Raw genomic sequence first — 6,000 nt, 5'->3', positions numbered from 1 at the left:
CAAATCTCTGATGATCAAGTAAAACCTGACCATCAGTTTCCTTCATCTGGTCAAGCTTCCTCTTCATGTTTGTAGCATAGTCATGTGCGAGCCGGTGCAACTGTTTATTCTCATGCTTGAGCCCTCTAATCTCCTGTTTGAGACTCATCACTTCGGCCGCCAATGATTCAACTTGGCGGGTTCGAGCAAATAGGCGTTGAGCCATATTAGACACAGAACCTGCACACTGAACACTGAGAGCCAGCGAATCCTTAACAGCTAACTCATCAGACCGTTTGGAAAGTAGTCTGTTATCTTTGGGAGTGAGAAGGTTCCTGGCCACCACCGCAGCGGTCATATCATTCTTCATCACGGAATCCTCAACGGTAAGAGGACCAGTAGGGGAGACGAAGGATGGGCGCCATAGGTTGTCTGGAGAAGGCGGGGCTGCCTCTTCAACAAGGTTCAAGTCAAAACGACGGTCGAAGGGGCCAGACATTTTCAAAGGTGTTGAAGAGAGAAGAGGTCGGACAAATCAAGATCTTAGAAGTGCAAGAATTGAGCTTCTACAGGTGGAGATTCAAGTGTGCTTTGGAACTTAATGCCAGCCCCTATAAAAAGCTGCACTCGACGGAGCTTCAGCCATCGAAGAGGCGCCTGCTCAGAAATCGAAGAGGCGTTTGCTTTCTCAAAAGCTGGGCTGCTTAGAGACCACGAGGGTTGATCTCATAAATCGAAAAGGTGTCTGCTTTCTCAAAAGTTGGGCTGCTCAAAGACCACGAAAGCCGATCTCAGAAATCGAAGAGGCGCTCGTTTTCTCAAAAGCTGGGCTCCTCAGAGACCACGAGGGTCGATCTCAGAAATCGAAGAGGCACCTACTTTTCCAGCCTTGTCAGCACCTGTCACACGCACACTCAGCTTTGCGGAAATTATGGGTATTCTGTCGAAGACTTCTGGGGAAGTAGAAAACACATGAATCTTACTGTCCAATCACCCACTTCCCACACGCAACAATAGCTCATGGGTACCACAGATAACTTTGCCAAAGTTCTCTGCCAAAGTTGAGCACGTGAAGCTTGCAGCGCCCACTACATCGCTCTGACCAAGAAGGGTAAAAGAATAGCAAAGAAACAGCACTAACAAAGTTTAGACCCATAAATTTTGAAGGTCTAGCTACCATATTATTACCCACAAGGGTAAAGGAACAGTACCACTGCTGGATAATTGGAAAGTCCCTGTGTGTCAACCTCTGTGCCTCGTGGCAAGGTAGACTAGCAAACATGCCCAACCTTTACTCACATTCAAGAAAACACTCCCAATAAGATTGCTTGCTCCAAAATCGAAGAGGCACCGTCCTCCGAATCTCGAGAGCCAGACTCCCAACATGACTACTTTCTCAAAAATCGAAGAGAGGGTAAAGGAATAGTACCATTGCTGGATAATTGGAAAGTCCCTGTGTGTCAACCTCTGTGCTTCGTGGCAAGGTAGACTAGCAAACATGCCCAACCTTTACGCACATTCGAGAAAACACTCCTAACAAGATTGCTTGCTCCAAAATCGAAGAGGCACCGCCCTCCGAATCTCGAGAGCCAGACTCCCAACATGATTACTTTCTCAAAAATCGAAGAGACACTGCTCCCCGAATCTCGAGAGCCAGACCCCCAGCATGATTGCTTTCTCAAAAATCGAAGAGGCATCGTTCTCCGAATCAATCGAAGAGGCGCTCGCTTTCTCAAAAGCTGGGCTGCTCAGAGACCACGAGGGCCGATCTCAGAAATCGAAGAGGCACCTACTTTTTTAGCCTTGTCAGCACCTGTCACACGCACACTCAGCTTTGCGGAAATTATGGGCATTCTGTCGAAGACTTCTGGTGAAGTAGAAAGCACATGAATCTTACTGTTCAATCACCCACTTCCCACACGCAACAATAGCTCATGGGTACCACAGATAACTTTGCCAAAGTCTCTGCCAAAGTTGAGCACGTGAAGCTTGCAGCTCCCACTACATCGCTCTGACCAAGAAAGGTAAAAGAATAGCAAAGAAACAGCACTAACAAAGTTTAGACACATAAATTTTGAAGGTCTAGCTACCATATTATTACCCACAAGGGTAAAGGAACAGTACCACTGCTGGATAATTGGAAAGTCCCTGTGTGCCAACCTCCGTGCTTCGGGGCAAGGTAGACTAGCAAACATGCCCAACCTTTACTCACATCCGAGAAAACACTCCCAACAAGATTGCTTACTCCAAAATCGAAGAGGCACCGCCCTCCGAATCTCGAGAGCCAGACTCCCAACATGATTACTTTCTCAAAAATCGAAGAGACACTGCTCCCCGAATCTCGAGAGCCAGACCCCCAGCACGATTGCTTTCTCAAAAATCGAAGAAGCATCGTTCTCCGAATCTCGAGAGCCAGATACCACATACACTTTTTCAAAGTGCTCTGACAGAGTTAAAACATGTGAAGCTGGCAGCTCCCACTACCGTGCTTTGACCAAACAGGGTAAAGGAATAGCATTACTACTTGTTGTTAGGGAGACTCCTATATATGTCGACCTCCATCCCCAACGGACAGGCAGACCTGCAAAAATGCTCAACCCTTCCTCATATCGGAGATGGCACTCCCAACGAAGCCCTTTGAAATATTCAGCTTTCTTTCCCCCCGATAATACCTCTGCAAACAAGCTATACTAGAGCAAGAATATCTCATATCATCAGGGTTAAAAGCAAGAGTATCCCATATCATGCTTTTTCCCTGTCTTTTCCTTTGGCCTTGTTTTTACCTATAAGACAAGGAGAAAGAGAGCAATCGGGGAGCACTTGAAATCAAGCTCCCAGCCAGGAACTGACTGCCTGGAACCCCTTACCTGGCATTGCTCACGAGTACTCATCTTCAACATCTTATGTTTCCAGAGAAGATACCGCATCTGCTTGAGGAACAGATAGGGCAAGTGCGAAGGATACAAGGAAGCATGTGGAGACAAGCGTAACAGCACACGTGCCGATACATCCATTACTCTGTCAAAAGCAAAAGTATCCCATATCAGCAGGGTCGAACGTACTCTAGATTTGATGGACTTGTTTTGACCCTCAAATTCTTCAGTCGGCCTTATACTCTGGAGGAAACCAGAAAACCCTCCAGCTCAGTTCAAGAATAAGCCTGTGGAAAGTTACTTCTTCAAAAGCAAAAGTATCCCATATCATCTCTTCTCATTTTTCTTCTCTTTATCCTTCATGCTGCTGCAAGATGGGGAGAAGGTGAACAATCAGCCGGAGCTCTGATTGCTTACCTTGTCTGTCACCTCTTTCAGCAGATCCCCTAGCTCGGCGACTTGGGGGACTCCTACTACATGGTTTGTATCGCGCTTGACCAAGCCTGAAACTACAAGTAAGCTTCAAGTGAAATTGATACATTACCTTGTGCATCTCCACCAGTTAAAGATACCACCCCTGGATGGAGGAAGAGTACTTCCAGAGAAGCTGCCACATCTACCTATGAGACAGATAAGGCAAGTCAAGATGATACCACACTCCGATACTTAGAAGTTTCGTGATTACGAGATCATTCTCCCACAATATTTCCTAATGTCATTTGTACTCTAATGTCATTTGTACTAAATCATTCACTTGTACTCACTAAAGGAGAGCTTGAACCTATGTACTTGTGTAAACCCTTCACAATTAATGAGAACTCTTCTATTCCGTGGACGTAGCCAATCTGGGTGAACCACGTACATCTTGTGTTTGCTTTCCTATCTCTATCCATTTATATACTTATCCACACTAATGACCGGAGCAATCTAGCGAAGATCACAAAAAGCGACCGTTTTCGCTACCTAGGATCTATCTTGCAAGAGAACGGAGAATTAGATGGAGATCTCAACCATAGAATACGAGCTGGATGGATGAAGTGTAAGATTGCATCCGGCGTGTTGTGTGACCGTCGTAGGCCACTGAAGCTCAAGGGAAAATTTTATAGGACGGCAATAAGGCCAGCGATGTTGTATGGTACAGAATGTTGGGCGGTGAAACATCAACACGTACACAAAATGGGTGTAGCGGAGATGAGGATGCTTCGTGGGATGTGTGGGCACATGAGAAAGGATAAGATTGAGAATGAGGATATCCGAGGTAAAGTAGGAGTAGCCGAAATTGAAGGGAAGATGAGAGAAAATCGGTTCCGGTGATTTGGACATGTGCAAAGAAGGCCGACTGACGCTCCGGTTCGAAGATGTGATTACGGGACAGAGGTTCAGGGCCGAAGGGGTAGAGGAAGACCTAGGAAAACTTTGGAAGAGACTCTAAGAAACGGCTTAGAGTACTTGGATCTAACGGAGGACATGACACAAAACCGAGCGCAATGGCGTTCTAGGATTCATATAGCCGACCCCACTTAGTGGAAAAAGGCTTTGTTGTTGTTGTTGTTGTTGGAAAACGTCCTTATTTATTTTGTCATTTTATTTAATTTAAAGTCATTTTCATTAAATAAAACTAACATTTGCCTACACACTTTGTGTGTATGAACACATTTTTTTGGAAAATGAGGAGAGAGGGAAAGAAAGAGAAAGAGAACGTGGGGGAGTGAAAGGTTTTTGTTTTTGGTTTTTTGTTTTTAATTTTTATATTTATTTTAAATATTAGAGATATTTTAACATCACATGTAGGTGAGGCTTCAATAAAAACAGTAAAATTTGGACATGTGAAATTACATTATTGCCCATCATTTTTTTTGTGTGATAGAAGACTAAGTTATCTTTTCACCATCTTTTGGTTGACAAAAAGAGTTTCATTAATTAATAGAGATTATTAGGATGTTTTTGGTTAAGAAAAAGTTTGGAGAAGTCATTATTATTAAAGTTCTCTTTTACTTATGGGGATCGCCTAAGTCATTTCTCTTCATTGCAGTAGTTTTCTCTCATTGTAGGGCCCACCAATGTTAGGAGCAAAAATTGATGCAAATTCACATCTATTTGTACATTGGACGTCATTTTTATACTTCATTTTTAGCTTTTCATACTCTTCTTTATTTTTGCCCATCAGATTGAATAAATCAAACGGAATCGACAGTCATGATTAAACATGGGTGTATAAAAGGTTAAAAGGTGTGAAAATTACTTCCCTTTGAATTTTGTCGACCACTTGCTGGTTTGACAACCCAAATACAACTCTCATTGGAGCTGTTATGATCAAGCGAGACGTAAATCTGCCTATACATCTCCATTTACATTCACCATTGGAGAAGCTCTCAATTGAATATCATGTGTTTGGTCAAAGAAATAAACTTGAAACTTAGGGTTCGTTTCGAAATTGTTTTATTAAAAAAAAGAAAAACACTTAGAAAGGTTGAAAGTCTTCTATTTGAAGCACATCAAAATTTAAGTGTATTTTTTAATCGTTTTAACTTTTTATGCCAAACAAAGTTGACAATTATAATGAAGGATTTTATCTTATGTCTACATGTTACGGTTATGTAGTACCTTATTGAACCCATCTAAAATGACAATACATCGCGACTAAAAGAAAATCTTAAGAAATTAATTTTATTTAAATAGTTACCATTTTTAAATTTGGAACAAATGAAAGCTCTACGATACATGACAAGTTGACAACAACGTATATCTTGAGAATATAATACGCAAACGTATTTTGAAGATACATTAAGCCCCCTTTACTTGAGAAGACACATGTTAAATTAAAGTTATAAATTGGGAGTAGAAATTTAAAAACAGAAAGATTAAGTATTTACAAACTTACAAGTTGTGAAAGTAATTAAGTCAAGTCACACTTTGGCAAATGAGTTTCTTTTGGGGATCCTAAGACCATCTCCAACCGAATGACAGCCATATGACTCGTTTTAGCCCTCTGGTCCTCCAAGAAATTAATATTTTAATGAACAGTGCAGAGCCATATTTCTTACCATCTCTAACCGAGGGGCCAGAGGGCCATATGCCAAACATAGCTCTGTGACAAAAAACCATCTCCAACCGAGAGCCAAAGGGCTATAGTATGGAATGTGAATAA

This window comes from Malus sylvestris, chromosome 1 (assembly GCF_916048215.2).
Source record: "Malus sylvestris chromosome 1, drMalSylv7.2, whole genome shotgun sequence".
In the NCBI taxonomy this organism is placed as follows: Eukaryota; Viridiplantae; Streptophyta; class Magnoliopsida; order Rosales; family Rosaceae; genus Malus; species Malus sylvestris.
This window is presented reverse-complemented; position numbering follows the sequence as displayed.